Source organism: Octodon degus, unplaced genomic scaffold (assembly GCF_000260255.1).
Source record: "Octodon degus isolate 3935 unplaced genomic scaffold, OctDeg1.0 scaffold00110, whole genome shotgun sequence".
In the NCBI taxonomy this organism is placed as follows: Eukaryota; Metazoa; Chordata; class Mammalia; order Rodentia; family Octodontidae; genus Octodon; species Octodon degus.
In genome coordinates this window covers 2199582-2219077 of record NW_004524686.1, presented here as the reverse complement: position 1 = coordinate 2219077, position 19496 = coordinate 2199582, and the positions used below count along the sequence as shown (strand labels likewise).

The 19496-nt window shown below is 37.2% G+C and overlaps 1 pseudogene; it reads right to left on the bottom strand.

The window, feature by feature from the left end:
• Positions 1-17271: 17271 nt before the first annotated feature.
• On the bottom strand, positions 17272-17577 carry LOC101560769 (annotated as a pseudogene).
• Between the last annotated feature and the right edge of the window lie 1919 nt (positions 17578-19496).

The following is a 19496-nucleotide window of genomic DNA, read 5'->3' as shown; positions in this document are numbered from 1 at the left end:
AAAAAAAAAAAAAAAAAAAAAAAAGAGGAGGGTTCACTTTAGCAGACAGTTCAGAGTCAGTGGGCTCCAAGGCAGCAGGGATTGGTCAAAGGTCTGAAGGAGGAAAGTTGATAAAACATGGAAGCCATAAAGCAGAGAAAAGGGAGGAGCTCAAAAAGACACTTTTGTGGTCAGCCTCTTTGGGCCAGGCCTGCCTCTTTACATAGAGTTTTGAAGTAATCAATATATTAAGACACTGATCAGCAAAGCATGATTCATTAACCTCCCAAAAGCCCAACCCCTGAACACATGTGATTTTGGAGGACATCCAAAACATATCAGTGTCTTGACGGATGATCTATTTGTGAACAAAGGAACTTGGAGACAATTAGGTGTGTAATATGAAAAAAACATGCTTACAGCAATTGTATTAAAAAACAAGACGAAAGGTATTCAACAGTGGTTTTATATTGCACATTGCTGTCTTTAATGTAGTTGCTCAGATGACGGATATTAGCATATAAGATTGGTCAAAGTAAAAAATTTTAGCATTAACTGCTACCATCAAAAAAGCTGCTAGAAATTAGGAGTCTTTCATTTTTAAAAAATGTGTATCATTTCTAATGTCTTATTTATAATTTTACACTCTCTTCAGAATAAATTAAAGAAAAAGAAAAGGGAAAAGAAAAAAATTCAAGGTTTGTGGAAAGGAAGTCAATGTTTTAATTGTTTGATCAGTCTTGAATGCCTATATCTGTTAATCCGAGCAATAAATTTGATGACAAACAATATGCAGTATAACAACCAATGTTAATTTCCTATTCTTGTTTTAAAATTCTGTGCTTTTTTTTTTTGTATTATAGGGAAGAATCCACAGACTGTTCAGGGTCTCACTATTAGATAGGACTCATAGTGACCTGCCTGTTTACAGCCTCTCAAGAGCTGGGATTACCATGCTCAGTCTCTCTCAATGGCCATCTCAGCATGCCCTGGGGGCAGGGTGGCATTGCGGGCCCAGGGATCGAACCCCCAGCCCCTGCACCTGCTTGCAGGCACTTTAATCAACTGAGCTATTTGGCTGGCCCTTACTTTTATTATTTTATGTTGCTTTGTTTTGCCTTTGTTCCTATTTGTTTTTTGGGTTTTTTTTTCCTCTTTAACATAAAATGAAAAAAGAAATTATACTAACAAGGCGATACATTAGAAAGATTGTAACATTTAGAATTTTAGAACTGATACATACATATGGAAAATGTTTTTGTCATATTATCCAGTAAGCAAGAAAAGCAGAATGAAATATTTGCACTCAAGTGTGTGAAAAATTCATATGTATGTGGACTATAACATTCTCCAAGTGGGAAGAGTTTCTTCAGTGAGTGAAAGTTTTGCAGTGAGTATAGAATGCAAGGTTGATGTTATAGCTGGATTTGAAGTCCAATTCTTCTCTTAGCTGTGGCAAATTATGAATCTTCTGTGTATCCATTTCTTTATCAGATAATTTTTTCTTGTGAGAGCTGAAAAACAAACCACTTAAAAGAGTTTAGGACACAGTAGCAGCTCAACATCAATTCTTTTTCCATGACTAAGGACTCTCTAGGGTTGAGAAATTTTGTTCAATTTACTTGCTCTTTATAGGGATTTTAATATCTCTATTTTTGACTCACATAGGAATTTCTAGCAGATAATTACAAATTAAGGAACAATGGTAATTCTCCCATAACTACAAAACAAGCTTTATGTTTGAGTGGGCTTTAGAAAGATATTAAATATCCTGTGTTGGAAGTCAGGTCAATTTCAATATGTAGTTGAAAATGCAAAGCTATGCATGGTATATTAAGTGATGCTGATTATGAGCTACAGTATGTTAAGATTATGATGTGTTAACATTCTGGAATTCCTTACCATGGACCTGAGCATGGAATAGCTCTGATATATAAGACAATTAATTTCAACATGGATGGAAACCTAGTGCATAGTATATTTTAATATATGAAAGATATTGTTCTTATAAGTTAAAAAAGAATTGTGATACTAGGCAAAGTGACTTTTGCCCCTTGGTAGTAGGAGCCAGAGAGAACGAGGAAAAGATCAAACAGAAGATTAAAATTCTACATCAAGTAAGGCTATATCTTGTATGCTTAATTACAAAGGAAATTAAGACCAAGTGCATCTGTATTACTGCATGTATTAATGTAGAATTTAATTGGTTTGGAGTAAATTAATGGCTGCTTGCAATATTTCTGGCTATTTGTTATAAGCTGTGTAATTTTAAATTGGTTTCTTGAAAATGCTGGATAAAACATTTTAATTCACGCATTGCTGTAGGAATTGACTTGGGGATAATAAAATATAATTAAATGCTTTACCTCAGATAGATATAAGTTCTATTTTCTCTGTAATTTTTAAATGTGAACACAAGTAATGACATTGTTATAATGTTTAGAAGGGCTATAACCATAAGTTACATATCCTTCATTCCATTGGGCAACTATACTTTTTTCCCCAAAATTTTATTTTGTTGCAGCAGAAGAAAACAAGGCAATTCCTCTAGGGCCTTCTACTTTACTTTATCCCAGAAAAAGATTATGTATGAAACTGAAATACAAGAACACATAAAAATCTCATAATTCAGCAAATAAAAAATTATGAAGAAGACTAGGAATCAAGAAACTTGCATTTGGTCCACCAAGAGGTTGCCTAGTTCTCAGTTGTTCTGTGATGATGATAAACTGCCAGACAGAGATTACTGTAGTTACTTGTATAACTTTACTTCTGATGATTCTAGAAAAAAAATGGTATCTATTATTTTCAAAAACAATCAAAAGCAATAATGAAAAGATGCTTGTTAGACTATTATTGTTTGATTAGTGAATATAATTTTCTGCTCTGACAACGTATACCGAGAACAATTTAAAACAGAAACGTTTAGTCATAGAAAATCACTCAAAGGATGTGCTGTAGAACATGACATTAGGTGTCTTCTGTCCCTCCTTCTTGGCTGAGTGCTAATTTCCTCTGAGTTTCTTTTGTTCTAACCGAGACTGTGGCCTTTCATGAAAATAATCACCGATAGTTTCTTCACTTTCCTTTTGATACCTTTCTTTTGTTTGTTTGTAGCTTATTAGGTAATAACAAAACTTTTAAAACGTCTTCCATTTTTTCCTAAAATTGCCTATTTTATCACTGATGACATAGCAGTTTTTTTCCCTGCTAAAATATTTTCCATTTTTGTGTTTGTCCTATATCTTATGAATTCTTTTCATAAGTATTTAATCGCCTCCTGTCAAATCTTTCCTCAACTTGCAAGGCTTGTTCTTAGGAAACCCTTTCCTAACTCTACTTGCTTCTGTTAGCTTGAATTAGGGGCTGCATACCTATTATGGAGTTAAGCACATGGTAGATTGCAGTTCTTCCCATGTAATTTTTTTTCTCTGATTAAACTTTAAATTCTTGAATAAGAACTATATTATTGTTTGTAACTTAACTATTTTCACAGAATACAATAGGTACACATGTGCTAATATAATTAAATGAAGTTAAGAGTGCTTATTAGTTTAAATATGATGAAATATAACAGTAATCATTTTCATTGGTAGTAAATTTCAGTAAGTATAGACTTCTACGAGTAAACTTTATCCTCTGAGAGAACAGACTTCATCCTGAGAACTTTGGGGCCCTCATAAGAAGACAGGATCAGTCTCCTTTTTGTGCTTAATTAGAGAAATCATTTGGCACATCTGCTGTAACATTATAAAAACACCTTCCTCTCTGCTTCCAGTTTCATTCTTTGTTAACACATAGCTGGCAATTTAAAGACATTTTGGCAATCACAGTGGATGGAAATGTTGAAACCTTTTATGTATTTCATTAATTTCTTTTGCTTACATTTCTCCCACATCCACTTCTTCCCTCCCTCTTTTTTCTGTTTCAGCACAGAGCATTTTTTCTTTTCCTCCAGGCTACTCTGTCTTCCTCACTGCCATTTATTCAAACAGCAGGAAAAGTGATGCTAATATAATTTCATTTTTAATAAATTGAAATTCAGAAATTGAGACTTGTCTGAACTCACTGACTGAAAACCCAGAATTCTTGTCGCTAATTTCCATTCTCCAAATCTAGTATTCTTTCAGCATATAAAATTGCACACAGCATGTTACTGTCTTAGTATATTTTCTCAGTGGTTACCTTAGAGAACAGGGTCACAGAATCACACGCTATAGAATTATCTTGTGATCGTATTGCATAACATCTGTTTGTTGTTTATTCCAAAAATTCCTAAGTTATATTATTCTTATGGAATAGTTAGTTCCAGTATGTTTATAGATTAGACTTAACTCAGTCTTACAACACATTGATCATTAAAATTTTTGTTCAGATGATACAACTAAACTTACTGCATGCATGTATAGAATATCTAACAGTATCTAAGAGATAGAAAATCTAAAATGTGTCAGTCACGGCAATATAGCACCAAAGCCCAATGTTGCTGCTTTTCTAAATAAACTTTTCCTTTTTTTTTGTATTTTAAGGAAGGGTCTACAGGGTGTTCAGGGTCCCACTACTAGATGGGTCTCATAGTGATCCTCCTGTTTACAGCCTCCCAAGAGCTGGGATTACAGGTATGCATGCCCAATCTTAATTGCTGTCTCAGCACCTCCCCAGGGGCAGGGGTGGGCCAGCAGGGCTAAAATCAACTTGTTTTCAAAAGTAAACAATCACTTCTTCTTCTGTCCAAGTCAAGAGGTGGGAGCTGATTTTCAAGTGTCAATGATGTGAAACTTAGGTAAAAAGATGGAGCCTAGTTGAATCCAGTGGATCTTGGGGCAAGACGGCTGCTTAGGGCCTGTATGTGGTCCTTAACTTCTGCTTGTTCTCCTCTCCCACTCTGCTTTTTGTCTAATGAGCAGCTTTGCTCTCACAGGGCCCCACATCAGAATGTTCGACTTCACCCAGGGCCCCAGCAATGCAACCAGCCAGCCATACACTAATGTCTCCAAAGCTGTGAGCCTTTTTTTTTTTTCCTGCCAATGGAAATGGGGAGCTGAGGCAGACATTTCCCTCAACCTCTTCCTCAACAGAAAATAGCTTTGTGAAACCTGGATAATTTAACACTAACCAAATTTCTTGGCTGTTTACTACCAATAAACTTACTTGTTGGATCATACTCCAATCCTGTTGATTCCACTTTATTTTCTGATAATATCGTTACTCATTGTTCAATTTCAGCCCTGTCCAGTCTGCTTCATTTTGGAGGGCAATGCCTTGGTAACTTCAGATTCTTCTTTTTTACTTTTTCCCTGGCAGTGTGGCATTGGTCTCCTTTGTCCTGTCCTAAGGCTGACTACCTCTGTGTTACTAAGATATCTTTTGCTTCTAGACTAGTATGCAGTAGGGCAGAGTATATTCACAACTGAGAAGTGACTTGTACAAAGATGTGATTTGCCACTAACATTCTCTTTGAAAAATTTTTTTAGTGTAATGCAAGTAGACATTAATAAATGTAATGTAAAATTCACACTTCTCATTTCTATGAAAAACTAAAATAAAATGTTATAACAAAATACAGATAACAATAATTAATACACTGTATACAATAATCTTTTTTCTTTTTGTGCAGGGCCTATAGTGTCATACTACACAGGTCGGACTCTTAGTGATCCTTCTGTTTCTTAACCTCCCAAGCTCTGGAATTACAGGTGCACACCACCACACCAAGTCTTAATCCTGTCTCCATGTGCCCCGGGGCCTGCGCTGGCATGACACGGCTCACCCCTGTGTCTGCCTAAGCAGTCTCTTTAATCCACTGAGCAATCTGGCCTGCCCTGGTATACAATAATCTTAAAAGCATGGCCAAAATGTTATTCAGAGTAAAAATCACAGGTAAAAAAGAGGGTGCTGTTCTCATACTTCTTTGTGCTCTTCTCATACTGCAGCCTGCTTTTCTTGTTGTTGCTCTTTGATAGCTATTATGATAGGAAGTGATTTCTGGACTTGTCATCAGAAGTCAGAAGTGTTCTGTGTAAGCGGGACGCTATTAGCCTGACTCTGAATGCGCAGAGTGCAATGATGTGTTCAGTGTAGGTCAGAAGCCCACTCCTGAGTAAATCAACTGTAATTAGGAAACGGGTGGTGCATTATCCTATCAAGAAAGCCACATACTAACTATATAGATTTTGAAGGTTGGAGAGTAATGAATAGTTTCCAGAAAAAGATCATCTTGCTCCCAGGGGAGATTCTGTGCCCCCTACAGTAGCCCTCCATGGCACTTTTTTCTAAACTGCTTGCTACGTGATTTTCTCAAGAATCACCAGCCTCTCCAGTCTGTGCTAAAAATGACCAAAAATCCTGTGGCTTGATTGCATTTTGCTTGAAAACCTCTGCTAGAAGAGCTTTTTAACATTTATTTTATTTTGACATTGGAGGAAAGTGAAAAAAATTTGTGTGCCTTCAGCTCTCATAATTAGCTCAAGAACATAGCATTCCTTTCTCTTTTTATGTAGAAAAACAAAGCTCAGTTACCAAGCTGTCACTTTCTTTGTCTGCTTTCACATTTCCCTTTAATTGAGGAGAAATTCTAAGCAAACCTGATGGACATTATTGATGTCATCCTTGCCACTACCTTCTTCTTATGGAAGAGTCACGGCATATCACAATTATACTACATCCCTCTATGCTAATTCCTATTCCAAACAAATACCTTATTATCCTGAAGAGAACACACATACTAAATCTACATTTCATAATTTGATGTCTTGATAAAGATTACAGTTTAACTGGGATTTTGGAAAGTCAAGAGTTCTTTCTGACCTGGTTTGCTTAAATTGGGTCTTCAGTCTTCCCTTTCTGAAGGCTATTGCTTGATGTAAATTTTTTTTGTCACACTCTGTCTCCCATGCATCATTAGATGAAATAGAAGTAGCAACATGGCCACAAAACTCTAATAATTTTGATGGACTCTAGTTAGAACAGCTTAACTGCAATTAGGATTGGAGGCACGCAATATTTCAAATACTTGTGGAAAACCGTACATTTGCTTGTAGGAATAAATAAGCTTAGAAATAATTATTAAAATTTTAATGCGAAAAACTCCTTTTTCTTATGTATTTAGTACGGGTTGCACTTGTAGCAATCCTCCTGTTTTCTGCCTCCCAAGTGCTGGAATTATAGGTATGTGCCACCATGTCCAGTCTCAGTTGGCATCTCAGCGTGCCCAAGGGTGGGAGCTGGCACAGCACGACAGGGATCAAACCCCAATCCCTGTGTATGCCTAAATAGGCACTTTAATCTGCTGAGTTGTCTGGCTGGCCCTTAAGTTCTTGATAAAAATGACACTGTTTAAGCATATACAAGTCTTCGGATATGCATTAGTACAGCATCCCCAAGTCCTTAGTCACAGCCAGGTATTGGAGGGTGGCCTGTTAGAAAGTAGGTGGTACTGAAAGAGATGAAGGGGGCAGGCCAGTGAGCAAAGCTTCATCTGTTTGAGTAGATGCTCCCCAAGGCTCACATCACCACCTGAGCTCCTCCTCTTGTGAGATCAGCACCAGCCCTGAATTCTCATAGGAAGGCAACACCACTGTGAACCACAATGAGAAGAGTCTAGGTTGAGCACTCCTTATGAGAGTCCATTGTAATAGTGCAAATAAAGTGCACAATGCATGTAGTGCCCTTCCCTCACCCTGAAGCTCCAGCCCCTGCCTCACCATTGGTAGAAAAATTGTTTTCTACAAAACCTGTCCTGGTTGTCAAAAATGTGGAGACTTGTATATTATTAGTACAGTGGTTCTTAGTTGTGGCTGAAAATCAGAATTAACTGGGATACTATTAACACACTTTTATACTCTGGAAGATCTACAGAATGAGGTTGTGGAAGATGTGGCTGACTGTTTAATGCTCTACAGCTGATACTGATGGTCAGCCAAGCTGGAATTCGTTGGTTTCTATTACAGCTCTACTCATTCCTTCAACTGAGCTTCAAGAAGTCATTTTACTCACAGATGTTGCAATGACAGAGCAGAAGCCAACTTTATATGCTCAGAGGGAATTACTCATCAGAGCATCTCCATAAGTCTAATCCCAGATTGCTCTGCCCTGCACATTCTTCTTTGTTTCTACTTGACATTTTTCCAGAAAATCTGCCAGGAGTCTTGGCCAGCCCAGCAAGTTTGAGAAGTGAGAGCATGGCTCCTCCACATGCCCCAACTTTGGGCTGGCTTAAGAGAGAAGTTCCATATTCCCTATTCTCTGGGGCTTTTCCCTGTCCTTGGTCAGAACTGTGTGCTCTCTTGTCTATATATGAACTCCCATCTGACTCCTCCAGGCCAATCTGATCTTGAATATGAACCAGGATGGAGCTTTGTTCCACTTCCAGAGCATCACTTCCAGGCTGAGCCTGATGCTGTGTTCTGACTCTGGTAACCAGCATCTCTGCCCTACACATCTGAGTCTCCACTATGTGAAGGTAACTGATACTTAAGTAGTTGCCGAGCATTTTTCTCAGTTTGGTGGAAGGTATCCTTCACCAGAGTCAGCCATGGTACCCATGCAAAGTGCAGATAGTAGGTCTGCACAAAAAGAAAAATAAATAAATAAATAAATAAAAATAAAAATAAAAACTTCAGGGCCATCCAGATAACTCAGCGGACTAAAGCTCCTGCTTAAGTAGAGCAGAGTACCCAGGGTTTGATCTCCAGCATACCATGCCAACTCCACACCCGGTGTGTGTTGAGAGAGTGATTGAGACTGGGCATGATGGCCCACGCCTGTAATCCCAGCGCATGGGATGCTGAAAACAGGAGAATCACTACGAGTCTGATCTACGTAGCGAGACCCTGTATACCCTGTACCAAATACATAAAAATAAATAAATTAATTAATTGATTAAAAAATCTCTGATGATTTTCTTTATTAACCTGACTTTAGGGGAAAATATGAACAGCAAGATATTTGTGCATTTTCTGTGTTGCCGAGATATTTGTGATGACCTCCGAATTTGGCTGTGGGTACACTGCACACATGAAAGATTTGCTAATATTCTACCCAAGAACATATTTTGTATTATCTACTGAAAAAATTTAATTTAACCAGCCATACTCTTTGAGAAACATTAAAAAATGTAGCTTGCTCCATGAGGGGTGATTAATTTTCATCATTATAATTTTAATTATTTATTATCTCCATTAAGGATAATTAATATGATATATTGCTAATAACAATTTAAATGACAATAATAATGATGATAAAAGCAACATCTGGAATTTTCAAGCAAATTTTCTCTAAAGAGGCCAAATGTGGTGAAATAAATATAAACTTGGGTTTAAAAAGCCTTTCTAAATGTTTCCCTAGGAAGCCACCACTACTCATTTATTCATTAGAAATATATATTTACCTATGTGCTAGTTCTGTAGGCAAGAAATTGTTCTCTCACAGGTGAATACAAATTAGAAAATTGTAATTGAGCTTATATATAAAATTAAGCAATTATAAGCAAACCTTCAACAAGTGCTACTAAAACAAGTTATGTTTATCATACAACAATCAAATCTGGTCAGTAAGGTAACAATGATATTTAAGTTAGATTTCAAAGCTAAAATTTCTACAAAATATCCTTTGTGCTAAGACTGACATAAATTAGAATTGGTAAATCACAATAGGCATTCAACTATAAGGCACACATTGGAAGTGATTTACTTGGTGGTTTTAAATCTGAGAACTAATTTAATACCTTCCATATATGTAAAGAAATGTCCCTGCTTTTATGAATACTAATTACTGAACATTATGACAATTCATATGCATTGTTACTGAACTACTTACAGAGACTCACATAAATTTTCTCACCTAGTGAGTATGCTGATATAACATGCAACAATGCTACGAAGGAATGGCACTGTTAAAACAAAACAGAAAGCCAGGTGTGGAGGCACATGCCTGTAATGCTAGCATTCTGGGTAGCTGAGACAGGCAGATCAAAAGTCCAACTTAGTGAGACATGGCATCAAAATAAAAGATGAATGGGATATTGCTCAGGTGGAGGGCCCTTGGTTCTATTTCCAGCACCTGAGAAAGAAGTGTGAGTGATCTTCTTCCAAATCTATATGATAACTTGATAATGATGAAAAATTTTAAAATATGTCACACACTAAGTTGTTGTGACTGTATCGCATACACACACACACACGCACACACACGTATTCTTTAAATATTTGATAACAGACAAGATATGCATAGTTTTTTGAGAAGTAGAAATGATTTTTCTGGGCAATTGGGAAAATAAGGCTTAACTTTTGTATTTGTTTATATGTATTGCCTTTAATTTTTTTTTAAAAATGTATTTAGTGCAAGGTCTACAGGGTCTCAGTGCATAGATCAGAGTGGCAGTGATCCTCCTGTTTTCACTTCCCAAGCACTGGGATTATAGCCGCGTACCACCATGCCCAGTCTTAGTCGCTGTCTCAGTGCACGCTGGGGGTGGGGCCAGCACAGCACGGGGATCAAACCCTGGTCACCTAGCTCTTGCCTAAGCAGGTGCTTTAGTCCGCCGGGCTATCTGATCAGCCCTTACATGCATTATCTTTAAAACCTTAGATAATATTTTTATTTTAAAGTGAATGAAAATAAGAAAAAAAGCTATATAGAATTTCAAAACAAGATGATAAGAAATCAGCAATGCTGTTATATTGAATGTTGTTATCTTTAAAGTAGTTCAGGTTATCAGCTATAAACACATAAAATTGTCAGGAAAAATTTTAAGCTTTAACTGTTCCTTTCATTAAACCAATAGAAATTAGTAGTACAATTAGTTATCTTGTACATATAGAGAAAGAAATGTGCCTCTACCCCCACAGCCTTGCTAGCACTTGCTATTGTTTGATTCCTTGATCGTAGCCATTCTTTCAGGGGTGTGATAGAATCTTAGTGTTTTAATTTGCATTTCTCAAGTGATTAATAATGTTGAACATTTTTACCATATTTACTTGCCATTTGTATTTCTTCATCTCAAAAGTATGTATTCATCTCAGATGTCCATTTTTAACTGGGTCTTTGTATGTGGGGGCCTGTGTGTGTGTGTGTGTGCATTTGTATTTTTCCCTTACTTCTCACTTTCTCCTTTCCCTAGCAGTTTCTCTCCCTTTCAAAATATCTATGGTACCCTTCAGATTCTATTTAATCTTTAAGTTTTACACTAGGAAGACAATACAATGTTTACACATGTGGATCTGCATTATTTCACTTATCAGTATGGTCTCCAGTTGCATCCATTTACTCATAAAAGCCTCAAGCTTATTTTTCTTCATAGATGAATTGTATAAAATACCATATCCTTTTGTATCCCTCCCTCAGTTGATGCTATGACAAATTATGCTGCTACAAACATGGGTGCACGTATTTCACTGTGGTATGACATTTTCAGTTCTTCTAGGAAAAATACCCAGAAGGGACACAGCAGTGTCAAAGGGGACCTCCAATTCTAGGTTTTTGAGGAATCTCTGTATTGATTTCCACAGTGGTTGAACCAATCTACACACCCACCAACAGTGGAGAAGGGTTCTTTTTCCCCCACAGCCTCATGAGCACTAGTTATTGGTTGATTTCTTTACGATAGCCATTCTTCCTGAGGTGAGCTGAAATCTCAGTGTTGTTTTAATTTGCATTTCTCAAATGATTAATGATGTTGAACATTTTTATCATATTTACTTGCCATTTGTATTTATCTGAAAATATGTATTCATCTCAGGTGTCCATTTTTTAATTGGATCTTTGTATTTAGGGGCCTGATTTTTCTTTCAAGCCTTTATATGTTCTAGATAGAAGTCCTTTGTTTGAGGGAAAGTTGACTGAAGTCTTTTCTCCATCTCATAGAGAGGGTCTTATACAATAAAATTTTCTTCATCTACTTCTAGTAATCACATTACTCATGAATATTTATATTATGCAACAGTCAATGTCGCAATTTGTAAATGAATATCTGAAAAAGGAGAGTTGCAGAAAACTATATATGTTCAAAGGTCTTCAGGTCCATCATGGAAATGTGCCCAGGCTGAAGTTAGATGACCATTGTCTCTTCCACGCTGAAGCAGAATTTGCTAGTGCTGGAGATTTCCTCATTCTTCCAGCTCTCCATGCTCCAGTATTAACTAAGGTTCAGCATGTGCAAGGTCCTGAGCTGGGTACTATGATTATGAACACTGCTGCTGACTTTGAAAGAGGCTCAAAAATTCTACATAGTCCATACAATAGGAGAACATAGCGACCAAGTCCCAGACCATGTGCCCTCACTTGAACCAGACCAAACAGTTAAGTTTTCCTTTTTTATAATTCTATTTACTTATTTATTTATTTTCCATAATTTTATTGAGAAACAAATAGCAATGAGACAGTTTCAAACCAAATTGGTAGGACAGTTTCAATAATTATCATATTGCATACATTCTTCCTAGTGGTTAATTGCTGTACAAGAAGCGGACACGATATCCTATTTACAAACACCATTAGACAAATCCCTCTATTCATTAAGAGAATGTAACTACATATCTATCCTAACCATTTTGAATACACAGATACAAAATGGACATTCACCTGTATACCCTTTTTTTGTTTAGTTCTGTTATTTGAATATTATAGGTATGTTAACTCAGCAAAATATTCTAAAAGAGTCCAGTAGTCCATAATAGTTTTGGGTCTTCTGCTTCACTGGCAATGTCAGAAATTGTTGACCTGAGTCTCCTACAGCTCAACATAACATCATGGCTTTACTTCTTATACTTTTTTTTATACTTTTCTGCTGGATGGCTAAGACCAAGGTAAAGCAGGACCTATGCAACAAGAGTTGTAGCTTTTGGATCTGATAAGGTCAGTGAAATCCTCTCAGGATTTGTGCTGAGATCCTGTACCTCAGATTGTAGAACTTTTGTCAGTGTCAGCCATGTGGATGTGTCACGGCCATTGCTTGGCCAATGTGCTCTCTGTGAAAGCCTGAGAGAATGTTTTCTCTCCATGTGACTCTCCTTAGGCACACTCTACATCATCAATCACTTTCCTCTTTGGCCACATAATCTCCTTAATCAGAAAATTTGGGACACTACAGAGTTACATGACATTACAGCACAAGTTCTCATATGTCCTGAGTCTTAATTGACCTTGGAAGGCTGGGGCCAAAATGTTGGCTTTCCTTGCGGCCCTCCTTTTTCTCTAATTTTGGTCTGCAAACTTAGGTTGTTAACCCTCCAGAAGACAAGCTTATTGTTATTACCATACCACCTAGGCTGTTAAACTTAACCTCACTATCTGTCTGCATATCAAACATCTTAGGCATAACATGGAACAGGTATTTTTCATCAAGCATTGATATGTTGAACTTTAAGTCCCTACAGAATATGATGAAAACACTTTTAAAAATTAGAATATATTTTTAAAAATAGGCATAAAGAATTATATAATTCTTATGTTTACACGTATGTCCACAAATCTAACCATATACAAACTTGAAGCAGGACAGACCCACAACATTCCTTTTCCTGTCTCTTGACTTCATTCACCACCCTCTTCTTTTTGAACAACCATCTACCCGAGAGACAGCACAACAACAACTGGCATGTCATGACAAGCAGCCCATATTCAGAAGACCAGAATGACAGACACTCCAAGCATGAACCTACTATTACAGATTACCATCCTCAGTGCAGTTGTTTATTTCACAGGTATCAGCATATATAGTTAGTCAGGGTGAGAATCTTTCCAATTAACTGCTAGATTCAAAAATCTTCTGGAGATTTTCAGGATCATTGCCTTGCCCATCCTCTACATATAACTGTATGGTTTGTCATGTGTCCAAGCTCTTATCCTTTCCCTCTCTTAATTAGTTAGTCCTCAAGTTCCTGCTTTTCTTTTGCTTGTATTATATCTTTCTATTTGTATTTCTTCTTTTGAGTTCTTTTGCTTGGGAAACTATATGATATTTACACATGTGTACCTGAACTTCAGTAGGTGCTAAGGTTATAACTGCACCAAAGATCTACAACAAAGGTCAGAAGACAGTGTTACACAAGATGACAACGAGAAGGAGCAAAATGCAATCTCAGGACCCAAGCCCACCCATAACAAGTGCAGAGAACACTAACACAGAACAAGTTGGGAATCACACAGCTGAAAGCAATGAATCAATAGCTTCTGAGATAAAGAAACAGCTGCAGAAAGGTATAGAGGAACTTAGATTTGAAATGAAAAAAGAAATCCCTGAATTAATAACATCTGCAGTAAAGAATCAAATGCAGAAACATATGGAGGAACCCCAATGCCCACCCAGAACAAGTGTAGAGGACACTAGCTCAGCTCAAATGTACGAATTAATAGCGTTGATAGTAAATAAGCAACAGCAGAAAGTCATAGAGGAACTCAGAGTGGAATTTTCTGAAATAAGAAAAGCAGTTACTCTTTAAAAGACAAGATACTGATACCCCTGGTGCTACTTCCACTGAACAGGAAACTTATTGGATTCTTTTTATCTTGTTCTTTTAGTGGTAATAGCAGGTTGGATTCAGAAGGTTTCCATTGGTCAGATGTTCAGATGTTCAGAAAACTCCTAAGGAAAGCTAATAGTTGCTTTCAAAAGATTACTTCCAGACAGAAGCTGCTTCATTTCACCTGGAACTTAAATTAATGCAATGACCCATCAAAGAGACTGTTGGCTTACTGGACTCATTAGGGTAATGGTGTCTTCAAGGTAAAAAGTATATTGCAGCTTGCCTTCCACAAGCCTCATGTATTCTCTTCTCTAAACATGTTGATTTTCAGGTCAGCTGATATAAAAGATGAAGTAGATTGCTTGGATAAAGCATGTAGCCAGTAATTGCAATTACCTAACATGTGCATTAATGCAGTCAAATTCATTTTGAATCATGGAAGATTGAAGAAAGGACATTTATTTCCTCAAGGGATTGAAATTCTGCCTCCACCATCTCAAGAAATTTTACTCTGTGAGTGTGCTCCTGGAGGTTGTCTGCTTCCATTAGTTGGAGGTCTGGTGAATCATTCAGCTTTCTGTTGTCGTGATAAGATTATTGAGATGATCAACCTGTAAAGAGAAAAGATTTATTTTGGCCTACAAGCAGCTTATTGATCTTTTTTGTTTTTCATTTTGTTTGTTATTTCTTTTGATTTCCTTCCCCTCCATACCTTATGGATCAGCTTTGGGTGAGTTGGGAGTTTTTGGAACCTAACTCTTGCCTTGTCTACTCATGTTCTATTTTTTCCTTTTATATGTAAGTTTATTAATTTATTATAGAAGAAGTCTTTGTTACTACTATGAAGACCAATAGTTAGTGTCTGCTTTTCTTCTCTCTCTGTGTCTCTGTCTCTGTCTCTGTCTCTGTCTCTGTCTCTATCTCTCTCTCTCTTTCTCTCTCTCTGTCTCTCTGTCTCTCTCTCTCTCTCTCTGTCTCTCACTCTTGCTCTTTGCTATAGGTTCCTGCTATGTTACTCAGACTCATAGTGATCCTCCGTGTCAGCCTCACCAGCACTGGGATTGCAGGTGTGCCGTAGCACACCTGGTTTTGGCAGCCAAGATGGTGCGGGCTGGCATGGCATGTGTTACTGTGTATTGAACCCAGGTCCTTGCACTTGCCAGGCAGGTGCTCAGCCTGCCAAGTTATCTCCCAGGCCCTAGTGTCTCCTTTTCTGTGATGCACTCCAGGCATGATAACTGTAGGTCTTTTCTTCTGTCCCAGTATACAACCACTTTCATCAGTTTGGGAGGTGAATCTACAGTGTAATTGACCCAGCATACAGACCTCGGAGAATGGGTCATATTATTTTTTTTGTCCTCAAAGGTATCATATATAAATAATAATATAGAAATACTATATTAAAAACCTTGTAGATAAACTGAAGCTAAAATGTTACTTTTCTTAAAAACCTTGTAGATAAACTGAAGCTAAAATGTTACTTTTCACAGCCATTGTAAGACAATAAAAGTATAAAGTCTCTAGCACATGCATTACCACATTTTCTCTAGTAGTCTGCGTATCTCACAGTATCACATATTTATGCATATGGAAGTTGGAAATAAGAGAATACCTTTTTGTTTTCTATACTAGGTTACAAGTTTTAGAAGTCCTGAACCTATGAAGGTAGTACAAGAAAAATCTTCATTTGAAATCTCAGTGCAGTCTCTTCAGTCTACATTACATTTTTTTAAAAAAAGTCAAGGTATTTGCTTTACTCTATTTCTTTGAGGGATGAGGAAGAGGTTTTAAAAAAAGTTAGTTCTCTATTTAAAAGAACTTTCCCAAAGACTGGGGGTTCATTTTCACGACACATGAGCATGGATGAACAGTGTTCTCATAGCCTTTATGATAACCTCAATTCAAATGCGTGTTTTCTGAAGTTCAGTATATTTGTCCTGACACATGTTCTTATTCATGTATGAAGGAAAGGAACTGGCACTTTGGCTTTAAAAGCAAATTTATAATGAATTACAAGTTTAAGTTGTCTTTGATAAGGGACAGTTCAGCTATGATGGTCTCAATTATTACATCTAATGAAACTGGAATTAATTAAGGGACTGCTGGTTCAAAGAACTATGCATCCAATAAAGGAATGAGGGAAGAATTCTAAGTCCACACACCACGTTCGAACAAAATATCAACAGTCTCCTCATTCTTTCAATATCTATAAAGTAAATGAAGGGAATAGGAATTGCATGAATGTTAAAAGGTGCATAGAAAGTGTTTTTCATTAAATTTGTCACTTACTACATTACAATAAAATACTTGTAAGGAAAATAATCATGAAAAACAAAAGTGTAGTTATATTGTTCAGAAGTTTTTGCAAGAGCTGGGTGGGACAGTGCACTCCCACAACCCCAACATAGGGAGGCTGAGGCAGGAGGATCACTGTGAGTTCAAGACCATCCTGGCTACAAAGTGAGTTTAATGCCAGCCTAAGCTGCATAGTAAGACTCTGCCTCAACACACACACAAAAATAAAAATAAAAATAAATTATTGAGAGTGTACTAATGATAAATGCCCGAAGCACTTGGGACACTGACATAGGATCACTATGAGTTTGAGGCCAGCCTGTGCTCCCTAGTGAGTTCAAGGCCAGCCTGAATGAACTACACAGCCAAGACCCTGTCTCAAAAAAGAAAGGAAAGAATGAAGATCAACTGCCTTGATTTAAATTTAATCGCCTGTCTTGAAACAGATTATTCTGCAAGTTCAACCTCTACATTATGCCTTGAAAAGTCAAGCAGAAAGTAAAATTATGCAAAGCCAGAAATTCCATCAATACATCTAGACAGATGTTTGCTTGTAGTTTTTGATATCCAAAACTTTTTTTTTTCCTGCACATCGCACAGATGCCTTTTTTTGTAGGCACAGCCCTGGCAGTGATGAGAACCCAGCTGGTGCACAGAACCTTTACAAATTCTGCAAGTGGAGAACTTATTCTTCCCATAGAGATTGAATCTTGCCTTTTTGAAGTCAAAGATTTATTTTCAGTCTTCTTCCACCACTTTCTGTGGTATTTCTCGCACCATCTTTCCATGTGTCTGCTGTAATAACAGTCCCAAGTTTCTTTTCAGATTTTTTGCACGTCATTCTTTCTCTAATGAGGCCCTTAGCCACAGAAGCTCTGGTAGCTTGAAAACATCAACCAGGTCATAGTAATGTTAATGAAGCAAAAGGCAAAACAGACATTGGCATACAGAAAATCGATAGCAACAACTTAAGCCACTTTGGCAATAGTAATTAAGTCAGTAGCAGTTATACAGTAAAAAAAAAAACTAGATAGTAAAAATCTTTAGGGGCCAGTCTTTTATTATTCTTAACTATAGAAATCTACAATTATAGTAAAAATTCTAAGATAACCCAAATTTGATATACAGTAAATATCTCTAAATGCAACAACTACACCCCACTAACCTTGAGACAATATGCAACATTAGTAGCATGTCAACTATTTAAATATTCATAAATTTCAACAGTTATAACTGTAAGTATAAAGGAAGTTGAGTGTTAGAAAATTTTTAAAATAGAATTTTAAAAATTAATCAATGGAAAATGAAAAGAAGGAGAAAAACATGAAAGGATCCTATTCAGGAGCAAAAGGAAATTATTAATATTTAGACAAAAGTAGTAGAAAAGAACAAACAAGAACAGTGGGAAAAAAAGACAACAGACAGTGAAATAAGGAAAAGAAAAATAAGGAACCCAAAATTAATAGAAAAATAAAAGAAGAATAAAAATAAAAGGAAAAAAAGAACCCTCTCCCAAAACCATGATGGATTAAAAAAACAAAAGAATTGAGTGACCCCCCCGCCAGTTTCCTCTATCTTTTTTAATGCCCCCTCCATCTGTAGTTTTAGCATCCAGGAAGTCTTGATTTTATCTGCCTAGTCTTCATAGCTTGTGGTTTCTGAGGTGAGTCTCTGCTGCAGAGGTCTCTCTGTCTGTACACCCATATCTATACAACCCAACTCATGGTTAAATTAAGTTCTTAACTGTAAGACACCCATCTGCACTTGTTTTCTTGGTAGATGCAGGATGCCATCAGACCCCTAGTTTACGGCAGATATAGGGAGCAGGTTGGGTATTCAAGCAGACTGCTAGACTCAGTGCCAGCACTTCCAGATCAGTTGTCTCTGAAAACTACATTTTTAAGGCCTGTCTCCTCTGCAGCCTGACTTAATCTCCTCAAGATGTCTAGGTCTAGTCCATTCTCTCTGTGGCTGACTCCTGTAGCTGTGTCTGTCCCAGTTAGTATAAGAGAGAGGGAGAGTCACTGGAAACTCTCAAGTGGAAAAATTGTATGGCTCAGTCTTAAATAACTCCTTCTCCAAATGGATCCTAATTAAACACCTGGAAATATGGCAGGCACTAACCTGGATTTTCTGTCAATTCTAGCCTGCCATTAAGGAGTCAGTTTCAGAGTGAACACTGTGTAATCTTTGCAATTTAAAATAGATGAGGGATTTTCTTAGTGTTAGAGGTTCTGGTCAGATCCAGTTTTTTTCCCTGGAGTTGCTGAGTCTTCAGGATTTACATTCTGCCCCGAGATGTTGGCCTCCTCCAAGACCAGGAAGGTCCGATATCCATTCCTTTGCTGTCCAACACTGAGAAGAAAACACTGAGTGGGCTTGGAGTTGGTGGGTTACCACATCCATGGGATGGAATCCACTTGTGTAAAGTAGGGTGGGGACAAATTTCCCTTGGTGATAGGTTTCAGCCACTTGAGGTACAAGGCTAGAAGTATTATGTGACAAGTGTTATCCACCCCAAACCTCTCATTGTACAGACAAGCCCACCAAATTTCTTACAGTTTTCCTGACTTCTTCCTCAGTCATACAGATTCATTGTCACAAGTTCAGTTAAGTACATCCCTAGGTAGCAGTTATCTGAAGGAGGGTGGCATCTTCTTAGCATGGTGAGCACCAGATGCTATTAGGTTGTGGAGAAGTCCATCCTCTAAGAGGAGCAAATGACAATCAGTTGGTAGAATTGTCATTGTATCCACTTTC